Source organism: Podarcis melisellensis (genome assembly GCF_964234715.1).
Source record: "Podarcis melisellensis genome assembly, chromosome: 7".
Lineage (NCBI taxonomy): Eukaryota > Metazoa > Chordata > Lepidosauria > Squamata > Lacertidae > Podarcis > Podarcis melisellensis.
The window spans coordinates 48,040,204-48,057,778 of NC_138539.1; the positions used below are offsets into that span (position 1 = coordinate 48,040,204).

The 17,575-nt window shown below is 42.7% G+C and overlaps 1 long non-coding RNA gene across 1 annotated transcript in view; it reads right to left on the reverse strand.

Annotated features, from left to right (window-relative positions):
* The window catches only part of LOC309373699, a 42,479-nt gene extending 27,743 nt beyond the window's left edge, over positions 1-14,736 (reverse strand). Inside the window, exon 1 of the long non-coding RNA XR_014170130.1 lies at positions 14,689-14,736. This is a non-coding gene — a long non-coding RNA (uncharacterized lncRNA). The remainder of the gene's footprint in view (positions 1-14,688) is intronic.
* Between the last annotated feature and the right edge of the window lie 2,839 nt (positions 14,737-17,575).

Below are 17,575 nucleotides of genomic sequence, written 5' to 3' on the forward strand. Positions count from 1 at the left end.
GGGTTGGTTGGAGTGCAGAGTTTATATTGTAGAAGGGCTCAGCCCCAAAATTTGCTGTTAGGCTGAGTCCTGGAACATGTGCAGCAATAATTAGAATAGCACCAAAACATGTGTAAAGTGCCTTTTTTGTATGGCCAATAACTGCAGCCTGCCCCACAGGTTTAGAATTAAAGAGCAGGAGCTGAAAGACATATGACACTATCCTTGGGGCATGGTGAAATTTGGGTGCTGACTTGCCACATGCGTCATGGCCACATGACACATCATGTGTCACCCAGCATGCACCAGGTGGGGGCAGGACATGCAGAGGGCGATCTTCACGCTTACTCATCCCCCACCTGGCTCCTGGCCTGCCGGGCAGAGGCTGGGGCTGGGGCTGGGGCATGTGGAGGGTGCCTGGCAGCAGCAGGTAATAACAACCCCCTCAATATTGTGTGGGTACAGCCCCGCCCCAAAATATGGGAGGCTGGAGCCCCAGCATCCCTATACCTGGCATCCCTGGTAGAGTATTACATAATTTCAAGCACCACCCCAAGCATTCCTGGTATCTACTTTGAGCCCCAACTTAAGTGCCATAACAGAAGACTCTCCCATAAGCCAGTAAATGAAAGGATCTTCCACCCGCCCAAACCTTCTCCTTTCTGTCTATAGACAATTGTCCTACTCCATTGCCATCTCCTTTATCCCCCTCCCACCAGGCAAGGGGGATTCCCTCTGAAATTTGGGGACAAGCAAAATGTCAGACTGCCATCTCCCTCCTTTCACTCAAGTCTAGTAACCCGCTCTCCCCAATTGCTGTCCTTTGCCTTCTGGTCTCCACACATCCCTTCCAGTTCCCTAGAAATGGAAGTGAGGAAAGACAGATCCTTGGTGCCCCGTTTTCCACCCAAATAAGTTTTGCAAGCTCCTCATCCTCAGAAGGGAAAAAAAAATGCTAGCAGATGGGTCAAGAAAGTCAAGACTGACTCTGCTCAGTAACAGTAACTGGAAGAACAAAGACCTCATCTCCTCCTCTTCTACTTGCCCACTTTAAGCTCCTGACAATAATTAGAGGCTTGACAGGTGACAACAAAAGCTATCAAAGAATGAAACCCCCAACTGAATAGGCATAGATCAAACAACCTTATTGTGATGCTATAGTCCAGTCAGCCAGTGGAGGGCATGTTCAGTCTCCACAGTTGCTGGGCAAAGTTTTAAGTACTGTACGTTTTCCTGAAAATGGTAATAGGTAACTTCATTTAGCATTCTTGTTCTTTTTGGTATTGAGTATGCAACTGAACAGAAATATGGGACCATTACTGAGATCTGAGGGGCAAAATCCCCATTGGGCACTAACTGCATCTGGCAAGAGCTACTCTAAAAGTCAGTTTACAATGGCTTGAAAAATTTGACCTAGGTGCAACCTAGGTGGCCCATGGCACAGAGTCATGCTCTGCCCAGGTTATGTTCTATCTCCACAGTGGGAGGCAGTATGCTGTGGAGAGTGCTCTTGCAGTCATGTCCTATTTGTGGCCTTGGCCACTAAGAATGCCCAAGCTGCATTTTAAGCCAGTAATGTATACACAGCCTTAGTGAATGAAGACCACCTGCCACTGGTGAGGCTATCAGAGGGAGAAGGAGCAGCACTCAGGCAGGCCTCCATAGTACCTGGATAGAGCTCTAGGAAAGAGTCCCTGGAATGTAGATGAAGCTTAAATTATCCTGTTGTGCTTATGAAAATGGTTCTCTCTTTAAAGTCCAAACACCTTTATTTGCCAACCAAATTGTGCAATAGTATAATATAATAGTGTGCAAGCATTTGAGTCCGTGCTATTTTGGCCCTAATATGGACTTTGGGATTTTTCTTATTAGGTCTACCTTTGCTAATGATCTTTTGGAAGCTGTCTTGGGAGGGGTTTGAGATGTAATTAGTATATAACCACTTTGGATGGATGCATGGGTGGAGCTGAAAAAACTGTTGGCTTTGGCATTCCTAGTACAGTAATAATAATAATAAGCTAACTTTTCCTTCAAGAGATTTGGACTGCATTCACTTCCCCCGGCCACCATAAGTAGCTCCCAAAAGGAATTGGCAGAGTTCTTTGGGCTCATTCCATCTCCTACAAATAGCTAAGGAAAGCAGAGAGAGAGAGAGAGAGAGAGAGAGAGAGAGAGAGAGAGAGAGAGAGAGAGAGAGAGAGAGAGAGAGAGAATGGACTAGAGCTCTCCCCTCCCCCCCTCAGTGTCATAGGAAAGTTCATCTGCTGAAGAGATTTTCTTTGTATTACTAAAAAATAATAATAAAGAGTATCATTAATCTCTGCAGTCAGAGGAAATTAGCCTCATCCTGTGCCAAGGTTCTGCTTGTCACGTGCAGCAGCCTCATCTTACACAATGATCTATAAACACCTCCAAAATGAGTATCAAAAGGTCCAAGGCCTACCAAATATGAAATTGCTTCAGCAGCCACAAGAATATAAATGGCACTTTTCAAATCTGCAAATGGTTGTAACCCACCAGAGAAAATCAGGTTTCTTAGAACGATCTTTTAAAAAACTATACAAGAAAAGGCTTGACTAACTTTAAAGTTTGATACAAGGAAATTCTCTCTCTCCCTATTCACCAGCTTGTCCAATGAATTAGTTCAGACTGCTTCACCATCCTGCACCAAGACAGAATATTCCTAACATTTAAAGCCAGAGAAAGACGTTTCATAAACCCTTGCATAATACAGATTATAGAATTTAATTTCTTTACCAGATAAGTAACATAATGGTTGCGTACTCTGAGAGCATTTTTTCATATTCTAACCCCAAGCTGACTGGGGCAAAAGCAGAAAGTGTGTGTGTGTGTGTGTGTGTGTGTGTTAGTATTCAATTTTGTAGTTATTTGACACATAAAAATATCCAAGCAAGTTACATTTAAAAGCATAAAGCATGGCATATAGCAAAAAAAAAAACCCAACCCCAATGAATTACATACAAATTCCAATAAACCAGCAGCAAAAATTTCAGCAGCAAACAATTAATAGACACCAAGACCATACTAATCCATCAAATGCCTGAGGAAAGAGGTAATTCTTACCTGGCACCAAAAGTATGTTAATGATAGCATCAAGTGGCCCTCAGCAATGAGAACATTCCAGAATCAGGAAGCCACAACTGAAAGATTCCTAGCTGCATGATGAATCTCATGCACAGTCTTATTCACTAACAGGTGTGCTGTATATAGTCTCTCTAACAGGTGTGCTTTCATCCACAATCTATCTGAAGCTCAAAGCTGTCAGGTGAGGGATATGTAGTGGGCTACACAAGCTCACCTCTTCACTATTGCATGCAGATTTGTCTTAGGGGAACTGGGCCTAGGCTTACTTGGGAAATTAATAGAAATGTTAGGCAGAATGACTTCTGCACCCATTTAATCTCCTACTCCCAAGAAGCAAGAACTAAAGTGCCACTCTCTGCTTCTGGGGCTTCAGGCCAAAGAAACCAAATTATACAGTAGCAATGCAAGAAAACACACCAAAATGAATAGGCAATTGTTATATTGATTAAAATAGTAACAAACTCTGCCTCTATCTGCCACCATTTTCTGACTGACTTTACCCTGCACTACCATTTTGTGACTGGTGAGCCTCAGTAATTTTCAGTTGTCTTTTCTGGGCCCTAGAGGTATAAAGTTTGAGAACCCCTGCTATACATTGTATAAGACTGTAACCCCTGATACCCACACAGCTGTGAAGCTCACTAGGTAGTCTCATTCTCCCGATCATTCAAATAAATTGTTTGAAGATACAATACCTTTGTTCCTTTTCAAGTTAAGCAACACATTGTAAGACACTTTAACAGTTAACCTGCTGATGACCACAGATGTGTCGTAATGCAAAATCAAGATTTATTTATAGGTCTTCAGTGGCAGCTGGAAGTCTCCTCACTGAAGTTGTGGAATAGATGTTTCCCCTCTGCCGCCTCCTCTTATTGTGCCCTCTAACACATACCACATTTAACACATTTATTCCAATTAACAACCTTTCTGTGTTGATAGTCTACAGAATGGTTCTCTGTCCAAGACAAATTGATATTAATCTTCAAGATTAAATTTTGTGGCTAGATATATTGAAAACAAAGATCAATTTCATCGACTCTGTTCTCTTTATCCACTAATTTAACAATCTGGTTTGTGTTCTATAATTTGTTGTGTGTGTGCATTTTAATCAACCGGAGAGGCTAATTCTTCATGGTTATATTATGCTCTAAACATTATTTGCTTCACATCTCTTCCATTTGCTGAGCAGAAATTAAAGTCAGAACGACCAGTGTGTTTAGATTGAAGAAGCAAAATTATGTTTTTTTCAGGAAAACATATGTTAGTAAAGTGAATTCCCTGGAAGACTGCACTTTTACACTTTTTGTTAACTTTGACCAAAAGGGGGAAAGGGATTTAACACTTCAGTAGCTTCTCTAACAGCAGTACAGAATTAACTGAATAAAGTATACTTCTGAACATCTGAAACTATTGATCCGTCTACCACAGGGTGGGAGTTGAGAACTGTGGCTGGATTATAGATCACACCATGCCTGATAACTGACCTTGCTGGCTGGGGTTAAACAATAGGCAATATAGAAGAGGGAATATGCTTGTTTTTTCCTGCTCTGGAGGGTAGGACTCGAACCAATGGCTTCAGGTTACAAGAAAGGAGATTCTGACTAAACATTCAGAAAAACTTTCTGACAGTAAGAGCTGTTCAGCAGTGGAGCAGACTCCCACGAGAGGTGGTGGACTCTCCTTCCTTGAAGGTTTTTAAGCAGAGGTTGGATGCTTTAGCTGATATTCCTGCATTGCAGGGGGTTGAACTAGATGATCCTTAGGTCCCTTCCAACTTTAAGATTCTATGATTCTATAGACTATTCACCTATATCTCAAGTTATTGAGTTTTACAGACACCTGTACTTTGCTGTTACTGAACTTCCTCCTCCAACCCCTGATACAAGTATGGGTTGTATCCAATGTTAGTCCTGCTCAGAGTAGAGCCATTGAAATTAAAGGACATGGCTAACTTAGGTTAATTAATTCCAGTAGGTCAACTCTGAGTAAAACTTAGTTGGAAACCATGCTGTATCCTCAACAGGACTGTTCACTGGCTAATGTAGGGGTGAGCAGTGGGGCTCTCCGGATGCTTTTGACAATTTCCACCAACCCCATCAGGGGCAGCATCTCCTTGGGGGCAAACCCCCATTTTTGCGGGACTGCACCAGAAGCCCCAATGTTCAAAAGTGGCGGAAGAGGCCAAGCCCAGAGCCAAGCACAGCGTGGCTTTAATGGCCAGCTCCTCTTCCTCCTCCTGCCACAACCACCAGCCAGGGGCTGCTTCCCCGCTCCTTCCCTTCCACAGCAACAGGAGGAGGAGCCACAGTAATAGAATCCATGCTGCTACCATGCTCGGCTCCGCCCCCAGCTTCTCCTGAGGAGGCCAAGCGCAGCGTGGCTTCAGTAACCAGCTCCTCCTCCTACTGCCACAGACAGTCCCCTAGCCAGTGGTGGCAGAGGTAGCAGCAGAAGCCATGGCCATTGAAGCTGCGCTGCCATCACATTCAGCTCCACCCCCGGCTCCTCCAATGTTGTGACATCACATGTACAATGTTGAGCCCCCTTCTCTTTCGGAAGCTAGCGCCTCTGAGCTCCATCTACCATGGCAAAATGTCAGGGATGATGGGAAATGTAATTCAGCAATATCTGGAGAGCCACAAGCTCTCTATCCCTGAACTAAGGATTCAGCCCAGTCTTAAAAGTGTCTGTTACTGGCCTATAAAAATTGCTCCAATGTGGATCTTCATTCCCCACCTCCAAATTTGGAAAGGGCTGGAAATTATCCAGCTGCCATTAGTACTACTAGCTAAAGCATTTACTGCAGGCTCTTCAGATGGGTGCCATGTGATTTCATTTCAGAGAAACAAAGAATCTCTCAGAGCAGTTAGAATAGGGTGCTGATTTATATTTATTTGAGAAGCAAAATCTGAAGCCTCTTTTAAAAGGGGATAAAATTTCATTGTTGATGAGTGACAGATCCTGCCATAAGAGGTTTAGCACTTTTATTCATTCTCAAGGAACGTATTTGTCCTTGCTGCAATGCTTAACAATTCCAAAGAACCGTGATGTCTTAAAATATGCTTTTATTGAAACAGAAGGAACGTGTTAATAGAAGCCTTGACAGAATGTGAAATATTATCTGTGCAAATAACTTCTTTTCAGGGTCATTGTCTAGCTGCCATTTTCAAAGAGAAATAGTAACAGTGGCTGATCTGATACCTGCAGATGTTACAAATTACAATTAATCTCTCTCAAAAGAGAAAGAGAGAGAGGGAAAAAATAGAAAGAAAGCTCTGCTAACAAGGTTTGACAATAAGGTCACAGAGTTGGAATTGTGTGGGTGCTATCCTGATTTCAGACAGTCTGTTCAACCCTGTGCAAAAAGCAGGTAAACTCCCTTCATTGGCTCTCAGAATGGAGGTATTAACTCTCTTCGGCCCTGCAGTCTACTGGTGATAAGGAAAGTCAGTTGTTATAACCAGAATGGACTTAATTTGAACTAGGGATCAGCCCTGGAACTTATAGTTAATGCCAGGAACATATTGCATGGTAAGAAGGAAGAGAGTACACCTGTGCCTTCAAAAAATACACATTTTTCATACTGAATTGGGGAAACACAATTAGTAGGATTTTATTATAACAAATCTAAATGTTGGCAATGATACTTACCTCAGTTTGCTTTCTACAATAGCTTGTATGTGCTGATGCTAAGCTAAAGAAAAATTATGCATGATAAAGTAGTTCCAAACTCCATTCAGTTCAACCTGCTGGGTTGCCAGGCCACAAACTGAACGGAATTACAATCTTGCCCAGTCCTGCCTCCATCACTCCCCCAGAACACACTTTTTTCAAGGCTTACACCAGTGTGTGTTCCTCCAGTATCAGAGCAGCCTGCATAGCCCCAGCTGAGCTGGGGTGAGGGTTTTACACAGGCATATATTTGGCTAAGGAGGGTTGGGAATGTGTTCCAGTATAGCCCAGCTGATCCAGGAACCTGCCAGTTGAGTTGGAGGTCTGTCATAACCTAGCTTGCTCATCCCAACAGATCTAGGTTTAACATTGTGCCCTTAGTCAGGAACAACCTAAATTGATTTCATTGGAACTTATTTATGAGCAGATATGTATAGCAGGTATGGGAAGCCTCTGGTCCACAGGCCAGTCTTGGCCCAAAAGGAGGACCCATTTGTTGGAGATAAGCAGTGTCCAGTGCACAGCGGAATGATGAGAAGTATATGCCAACATGCTCTATACTACTTTATTTACAGTTCAAAGCTGGTAAGTTACAGAAAAACATTTTCCCTCTGCCGGAGCAGAGAAAGCGTCATCTCTCCTCTAAAGCACGGAGAGAATCACAAACAGAAACTGCAAAGAGCAGTGAAAAACAGGAAACCAGTGTACGTCACATCCAGTCTCCCATTCCCGTGGGAAAAACCACCAACAGTACAGACTCTGTGGAATGTAAACAACCTGTCTCGTGACAAGCACTTTGCTGCACAGAGAAGAAAGCAGAAACCAACATCCTCCCCCTTTCTGTGAACATCTCTGGGCAGCGTGTTCGTACAATATTAGTACAAACCCAACTTCTGCACATAGGTACAGTGTTGATCCCTTGAAACAATCTTGGACAATACATCAGCAGGAATTTCATTACCTGGCATATAGGACACCGTTACGAGTCCCTTCTGAATACGTTCCCTAGCATGTTGCACCTTCATTTGCAAGTGCTTCGTGCTTTGCTTACAACCTTCAGAATTCAGCAAAGCCAAACATGCTTTGTTGTCCTGGTAAACCTGGATTGGACATTTGACAGGAATTTTCATGTCTTTGCACAATTGTAACAACCATTCACAATCTTTAAGTGAATAAGACAGTGCATTCAGTTCAGCTTCACAAGTACTTAAGCTAACTGTTGTTTGCTTCTTGCATGACCAATCAAATAGACCCTGATTGTACTTATAGCAAACTCCAGACGTACTTTTCCTGTCTGTAGTGTCACTTCCAAAACTTGCATCTGCAAATATCTCAAGACCACCAGACTTCTGATTGTTAAATCTCAGCCTGTAATGCATAGTGCCTTTCAAATACCGCGCTATGCGTTTCAGAGCTTTCCAATCCTTAACAGTAGGATTGTTGACTTGTCTGCTTAGCACATTACAGCTAACAGCAATGTCTGGTCTTGAACATCTGGCAATGAAGTTTAGCTTGCCTAGCACACTTCTGTACAGAGTAGTGTCAGAAAATGCTTCTTCAGTGTCATCTACCTGATAACCTGTTATCATCGGTGTGTCTACAGGGTTAGCATCCATCAGGTTTAGTTTGCTTAACACATCAGCAATTTTCTGTGACTGGTGTACTAGAATGTTACCATCTTGATCTCTCTCTATTTCCAGAGATAGGTAGTTGTTTACCTCACCAAGATCTTTCATGTCAAAGTGCTCTTTCAGTTGAGCTAGGGCGTTATTGTACATTGTGACATCTTTCCAAAAGAATAAAAGATCATCAACATAAAACAAACAATACAGTTTCTTTTGCCCCTCCTCTTTGACAAATACACATGGATCAGCTTTCCCTTGCTGAAAACCTAGAGAAAACAATACTTCAGTGAGTTTTGTGTGCCAACACCGTGCACTTTGTTTGAGACCATAAAGGGACTTTTTCAGAGCACAAACAAATCCCTGTTTTACCTGTACGCCATCAGGTGGAAGCATATAAAGTGATTCATTTAGAGATCCGTACAGAAAAGCTGTATTCACATCATGGTGACTAATGTGTAGATTTTCCTCTGCAGCTAGCTTGAGCATAAGCCTAATGCTCTCATACCTCACTGTGGGTGAGTAGGTCTCGTGATAGTCTTCACCTGGTACCTGAGCAAAACCTCTGGCTACCAATCTGGCTTTGTGTCTGACTATCTTGCCATTTTGATCAGTCTTCGCTTTGAAGACCCATTTGCTTCCAAGCAATTTCATTCCTGGAACTACTGGAACTAGGTCCCATGTTTTGTTCCTTTCCAAGGAATCAAGCTCAGCCTTCATGGCATTTAACCATGGCTCAGCTTCCTTTGAATCCAAATCCTGGATTTCTTGGAAACTTGAAGGTTCAAGAACTTTCTTGGAGCTTTTAACAGCTGTCACTGCTATGTTAGCAAACTCATCAGCAAATCTCTTTGGAGGTCTGCCTTTTGTGGCTCTCTGTGATCTGCGAATTAGCCTTAAGTCTTCAACACTCTCCTCTTCCTTCTTAGGAGAAAAGTGACCTATTGTGAACAATGGTTCCTCCAATTCTTGATCAGAGCTTTCAGAGGGTCGCATAGAGGCTTTCGCACTCTTGAAATCCTCTGAATCACCTGATTCAGTTTCAGACTCAGAATCAGAACCTTCATCAGTGGGTGTGGGTTGTTGTGGTTGCTTTTGACTATCCTCAGTCTCATCACTGTCATCAGGATAACATTGGAAAATTCCCACATTCTCCCCCCACTTGGCATTGTACTCAACACTTCTTGTGAGCTTAATTTCCTTAGAGTCAGTCATCATTATTCTGTAAGACCCTTTCTGATAACCTAGAAAGATACCATGCAATCCACGCTTGTCTAACTTGGAGTGTTGTGGTGAGTGAACCCACATGTCAGAACCAAAAATTTTCATGTGTTTGATGTATGGCTTCTTGCCAAACATCTTCTCATAGGGGGTACAACCAATCGCTGAAGATAACCTGCGATTATAACTGTAAGTGAAACACGAGAGAGCTTCGGCCCAATAACTCTCTGGAAGATTTGCATCATGCAGCAAGGTTTTTAACCCTTGAAGCAATGTTTGATTTGCTCGTTCCGCAAGTCCATTCTGCCAAGGCGAGCGAGGACTAGACAAATCGTGTTGAATTCCTTTCTCAGCCAGAAAAGCTTCAAACTGCTGAGAAGTGAATTCTCCCCCCCGGTCAGTGAAAAGAATCCTTATCTTCTTACCATGCACATTACCCAACCAAGCACAGAATTCCTTGAACCTAGGAAAAGCCTCTGACTTCTGCTTGAGATTGTACACATAAATATACCTGGAAAATGCATCAAGAAGAACCATGAAGTACCTATTCCCACCCAAAGAGGGCGCTAGTGGTCCAACCAAATCAGCATGAACAATTTGGTATGGTTCTGTAGCTTGCCTACTAGACACCTTACCTTTCGCAGCCATTTTCACCTTGTTTGCTGCGCATGCCTTGCACTTCATGTGGTACCTGCAGGGTTTAATAGTCATACCTTCAACCAAGGCAGGCATTTTAGATACTGCCTCAAAATGCAAATGACCAAATTTTCGATGAAAATCGTGAATACATTCTGCATGCAAACTTTTGTTAGAACCTGCAATGCAACAAGTGTCATCCTGCACAACATCATCATAATACAAAAGAAACAAACGACCAACAAATTCAGCATACAATTGATAATCATTTTTCTTTGTGATGATGCATCTATTGTTTTTAAAAGAAACGTCAATCTTCTTCTCAATCAGCTGTCCAACGCTGAGCAGATTATGTTTCGCATCCGGCACATAAAGCACATCCTGTATCGATAAGTCCAAACTGTGAAGAACAACAGTTCCGTAGCCTTTACTGGGGATTGTGTGGTCATCCGCCTGGTGAATCGCACCTTCCTGCGGTGTAAAAGACACGAACAGTCGCTTATCGTTGCACATGTGATGCGTCGCCGCCGAATCAACAACGAAGAAAGATCTAGACGTCTTCTGGACCTCTGCAACCTCTGCAACCTTTGCAACCTTTGGAGCGTAGCGTGAGACCATTGCCTTGTGCTGCGTTGTCCTGGACACCGGACCTTTGCCTTTGCTCCGGCCTTTTCCACGCGATGAGCTTTCGCTGCGCTGCTCTGTCTTGGCCCTGGGATATTTGCATTCCCTCTTCATATGGCCTAGACGTCCACACGAGTAGCATTTCACTGCCTTCAAAGCTTTGGCGCCATCTGGTGGTTCCACTGCACTGCGGGATGACGACTGTGAAGTCTCCCCCTTGTTGATGCAGCTAGCACCGCGGCGATCCGCTTCATTCAATATCACGGCAGTAACATAGTCCACTGTCAGCTGAGCAGTTGGCTGTACAGCAATCTGAGTTGCAACAGACTCCCAACCTGAACCCAAAGATTGTAGTATCATGAAGGAATACACAGCCTCTGGAAAGTTGAGTCCTCTCTGTTGCAGCTCATGTCTCAGATTCTGCATCTCCATCAGATGTATACGCACATCTCCACCTTCAGCAAGAGCCATATTATGCAGCTTGTTAAAGTAAAACATAGTGGATCCAGCTTCTGTTCTCAAGTGAGCCTCTTTCAGAGTGTCCCAAATTTCTCTGGCTGAGGTCTTACCACGCAATAGACAGAGCTCTTCTGGGGATACTATCAACGTAAGAGTTCCCCTTGCTTTGGAATCCTTAGCTTCCCATGCATCTGTAATTGGAGCTGGGGGGTTGTCTGTAATCACCTCAAACAGACCCTCTTTCCGCAGAATTGCCTCTGCATACAAAACCCAGTCCGCGTAATTTTTCTTATTGAGCTTAGGAATCCCAAAAGCATCAGCTAGCTTTGTACAGCTAGCCATCTCTGCTGCTTTAAATCAAGCTGCTTTAATCCAAAGGCAATTTCTAAACAGCCTCTGCCTATGAGCCTGAGTCTCGTTGCTTCTCTGCAGCTGCTTCAAACTGCATTCCAAAAGTTACTTTCACTTTCCCAGCCATCCAAGCCACTACGCTTGTGCCGTGGAAAACGGCTTTAAAAGTTCAAAGTCCAGCCTTAAAGCCATTAATTAGAAGCTGGCAGGCTGCCCGGAGCAGTAGCACATACCTTCATCAATCATCTTGACGCGCAGAGCAGATACCGTGCGTTCCGTTCCTCTGCCGCTGTTCCGATGCTTTGCCGGCACTTTGTCTCTGTGCTCCTTTGTTCGTCTGCCAGGAGCCCGACTTCTGGAGTGCATCCTCAAAACACTGCATTTTTCTGGGCCCGAAACCAAATGTTGGAGATAAGCAGTGTCCAGTGCACAGCGGAATGATGAGAAGTATATGCCAACATGCTCTATACTACTTTATTTACAGTTCAAAGCTGGTAAGTTACAGAAAAACATTTTCCCTCTGCCGGAGCAGAGAAAGCGTCATCTCTCCTCTAAAGCACGGAGAGAATCACAAACAGAAACTGCAAAGAGCAGTGAAAAACAGGAAACCAGTGTACGTCACATCCAGTCTCCCATTCCCGTGGGAAAAACCACCAACAGTACAGACTCTGTGGAATGTAAACAACCTGTCTCGTGACAAGCACTTTGCTGCACAGAGAAGAAAGCAGAAACCAACATTTTTCCTACCTGCCAATCCTCTGGTGTCACTCTGAAGGCCTGATAGAGAGCAGAGACTGAATCCCGTAGAGAGCAGGATTAAAGTCTATTCATCAGCTGATGAGCAGGTACTTCAGTGTTGCTGGATGCTACTTCAAAGCGCAATACAGTGATACCTTGGGTTACATACACTTCAGGTTAACCAGAAATAGTGCTTTGGGTTAAGAACTGTGCTTCAGGATGAGAACAGAAATCGTGCTCCAGTGGTGCAGCAGCAGGCCCCATTAGCTAAAATGGTGCTTCAGGTTAAGAACAGTTTCAGGTTAAGTACGGACCTCCGGAACGAATTAAGTACTTAACCCGAGGTACCACTGTATAGAGCTGTTTGAAAGCTCTTTTACTCTATAAAACTTTGGTTTTTAGAGGTTTCAAGAGCAATGCAGGGCTGCTTGCAAAAGGGCTTTCAAACAGTTCAGCACTGTGGTTTGACATTCCAACATGCTGACCCTCTGGTGGCATATTGACACCAAGTGATTGACAAATGGGCAGCCCCACCCAGTGGCGTAGTGTGGGGGTGCAGGAGGGACTGGCCGCACCGGGCACAACATCTGGGGGTTAGGGTTAGGGGGCGCAAATCCACGGGTTGGGGGTGCAAATTACTTGCCTTGCCCCGGGTGCTGACAACCCACGCTACGCCACTGGCCCCACCCACCACTCAAATTTGGCCCACCAGAGGTGGAGAAAGAAGAATCTGACCCGCTGGCCAACAAAGGTTCTCCACCCCTGATGTATATGATTGCAGTGCCTGTTAATAATTTTATTTGCCTCAGGGCCTAGGTTTGCAGCTATCCACAAATCTCTTGTGCATGGAAACATGACATATAAATGAGTTTGTGTGTGCATATGTGGGCTTGGGAAAACTGCATACAGAAAATTAATACCAGCAAACAAGATATGCAAAAATAAATTGGAGCTACCAGTCATTTCTCTCTGAAATATTTAGTAAATCCTCATTTCACTACCATACAGTATGATTCCATGAAGTGTCTGAGAGAAATATTAAAGCTGCCATTGGTAATGATTACATTTTTGTATCATCAGATCTCACAACAAACCTCCTCTGACTTGTTCCCTAACAACTGTAGAATTTGTATTTGTTAGTATATTTGTGGTTAGAGAGCCATCTTGTGGCGTAATCATACTGATGAAGAAAGTTGACATTAAGTATACAACTACTGGGGGTTGAGGGGAAAGTACACATGCCACAGCCATCATTCATATATATATATATATATATATATATATATATATATATATATGGCAAGTTCCAGTGTTATTCAACTCGCAGCTGGACTTACACATGCTGAAATAATTGCTGGAGTTGAATATGATGGCAATCCCCCATCATATAACTCAATATGGCCAAAATAAACCTACAGAATGAAAAGGGCTTGGGCATCCAGGTTCTCCCTTTCCCACCACATTCATAATCGTAGTCATACCCATATTTATAGTCACATTTATATAAATATATCTGAGTTTCTTATCTTAATAAGGAAACATTTAATCTATTAATAATCATTCCTGATCCAGACTCATGGGAATCTCTTAAGGTGTGTTTTTTTATAATTAGAAAACTTTCACTCAAATAATGTTACTGAATGTATCTAAGAAATGTTGTATGATTTCCAACTAATAAATCCTTTCTCTCTTTCCCCCACTTTCTTTTCTTTCCCCCTATTTTATATTTTCTTGTTAATAATTAAATAGCTATAATATAATATTGATCAGAAATGCTGCTCGCTTTTCCCCTCAGAACCTTATCAATAACTTGGTGGTACAAAGCAAGTCATATATTACATTTAACAAAGGATTTTATGCTCATTTATTATAAGATTATTAAATGCACAAACTTATCTGGCTACTTGAAATAGTACAGTATCTTTAAATGAGCATAACCTTTGTCAACTTGTTGCTGTCACTTTAAACACCAACAGCTTATATTAATCTATTAATGATAAAGTAGGACAGCTTTAAGGAAGCTATTAAAATTCTTTAGCCAAATTGGCCCCTTATTCTCTCCACCGCAGTTAAGCCTCTCCAACAGAGGACTCTGCTGGAAGCCTCTTTGTCCAACCCTGTTGAAGTGCAGATTTGTCTTGCTGTACTACACCAAAGACCAAGCTTCTTCTCATTTCTTCCCTCAGCACTGCAGAAAGTTTCTCCCCTTGTCCTTTCAGCCTAACACAAGTGATTCAGCTCTACCCAGCAAGTATTTGGCCTCCAAGCCCCTCCACCTTACCTGTCAGGCCTTCTTCCTTCCTCTTTCCCCCATCTTCTTCCTCTGCTGGCTCCCTGAACCTCAAGCACCAACTATTCCAGCTGCCCAACAAATCCTCTGCAGAGCCTTATATACCTTTCTTTTGGCCCCTCTAGTTCAGCCCCAGCCAATCACACTGTCTAACTGAAAATTCTAAACCTGCACCCACCAATCAAAATGCGCCTACCTTTCGCATCTATACTGAGAATTCTAACACCAACCCCTCCTCATAACTGTAAGCTAAGGCCCAAGCGATATTTGAACTAAGTTTCAAACAGAAAACTTCCCACACCGAATATAGTGGAATGTACAATACAATACAAATGTCAAAATACATTACACAATACCTATTACAACTTATTTCTTCACATACCTCTTTAAGATAGCCGGTACATTATTTGAATATATTCTACTTTTACCACAGTTAATTAAGGCTTTTCTTCATTTCTCTGGCATGGTTGGGCGTTGGTGGAAGCTAATGCTGGTAAGACTGATAGAGAAAAGCACCTGTGCATTAGTCTCTAAAACTCTTGCAGGTCTTCATATCCCAGCTTTTTGTCCAAGGCTTTATGAGCCTAGCAAACCTGCTGCTACACACCTCAATCCTGAGTACCCCCATTGCTTTCCCAGTCTCAGCCACAGTGCCTCGAATATTGAGTGATGTGGGGAGAAACAGATTTCCACTCTTTTTCCCCTTTGGCTGCGCATGGTGGGGATTGGGAAGGTTGCCAGGGTCACTGGGTGTGAGGTGACAGGAAAAGAGAGGTTTTGAGCAAGGGGTCTGGGAAAAAGAAGCAGGAAGAGGGCTGGAGTCCATCTTAGGCAGGCTGGCTGAAGGCTGGCTGCACAACTGTGAGGTACAAGCCCCTTTTGAAATGACCATGCTGTAAGATCTGGGCTCCATGCAGACTGAAGGTGTAAATAGGTGAATAAACCATATTTCTTAAAGCTACAACAGTCTCTGTCGTGTCTCAATTCTCCAAAGGAACACAGATGCTGGGTGAGTGCCTGGAACCCTATGGACTCTTGCCACCACTCGGCTGAGAGGGGGAGGCACACAACGTTTGTAACAATATTCTTAATACCTCAGAATTATGCATAGCTCTGTAATATTTCCAGTCAATACAAGGCTGTGTGAACATTGCTTGTCTGTGAGTGGCTCTGTGCAGCTGGTTAACATATAAATGACCCAACTTGGTGGCTGTGAGCATAGGAAAGACCCATACAATTAGTCTGCCCACCCAAAAGACTGGATCGTTTTAACATTGCTGCAGAATTGCTACTGCTGGTATTGCTACTAAGGACTATAATAATCCCAAAATTTAATTTTGTGGGATATTCACATTTTGCATTAATGGTTACCCAGTTTAGATCATCCTGAAGGAAAAAAATAACTGCTGGTGTCTGTAACATTTGAGCACTGTGATGATATCAAATCAGTCTGCATCTACCAAATGAATCCATCCGCAAAGTACAATATGTGCCTGTGCCCTATATTAAAGAGGAGAGAACCTGCAATTTGTTTTACTTGATGTAGATTAAGTGTTGCTAATAAATGTACTAAAAATTGCTAAAACAGCTTTCAGTTGAACAAGGACTAGGCATCCTTGAAGTAATGTAGTACGAGCAGTGAATTTCTGCATGAGAGGCGTACAATTATGGCACACAAGGCCAATGTTCATGAATTAATGAAGCTTGGGCAACTTGGTGGAAAACTGAAATTTGAATAGAAGTATAAAATAGAAGCGACCATGTTTAACAGAGCCAATTAACTAGTCCATAGAGAAATTTGATACATTGAATAGGATTGGTTGCCTTTTAACACACTACAGTGAGGGTTGCTGGCTGCATGTATAACAATTTTCTCTTTCATCTAAATTAGCTTTAAGCACCATTAACCAACCATGTTATTTCTAGTTTCTTGGAAACTAATAAACAAAAATATGAAGGATTAGAAGGAACTACACTCAATATAAACCAATAGCTAAAACTGTTTATTTAAAAAAAATACAATAGTAACTCACCCTAAGAACAATTTTACGCAGTTTGAATTCAACATAGTAATTGCACTGCAAGCTTTATAGACTAGTAAATTTCATCAGAGTACAGCACAAAGTGGGTTCTGCCCAGCTGAAATCAGTAGCAACAAGCACAACATTTATGCTGTTTTCTGTAACAGGTGTCTGACATTTGGGCTCCCTATGCTGCTATTAAACTGCCTGCCATGAGTAGATGAAATTTCAGTTAACAGGTGGTGTTGAGGTACAGATAGGAATGTCATTCCAGATTTCTCTGAATGTGGAAAATACGTATGATGCACCTCAACACATAACTAGGAAATGTGATTATTTCAGAGTTGGCAGGAGGGACAATCATGGTTTCATGTGTTACGTTCTCCTTCCAAGGAGAAATGGCAGCTGTGCCAGTGATACTGGGAAGAGCAATCTGCAGAATATTATGCTACATCTTAATATCTTAATGCATTAGCCTACTATGGTGATACTCTTCCATCTCCAGCATTAATAATAAATCTTGACCGTTAGACCCACCCACTCAGTCTGCCGAAGCCTGTCTTCACATGCAAGGGAAGTCCCTAACTCACCGAGAGTTTGAGACCCATTGGCTACCCCCACCTGGTTTAGTCAGCCAGACAAAGCCATTCCCCATGGTTTGACACCTGTAGCATGCTGCCAGCTTCTAGGAGGCATAGGTGAGAGCTGATGTTAAAGGTGATTACTAATAACAACAATAACAATAAAACAGAGGTGCATCAAACTGAAACGCAATAAGCCCAGCAAGAGACAAAAACAGAAAACTTTGCTTTCCAAATTGAAGTTGACAATACAACTCATGATAAAGGTCATTCCTT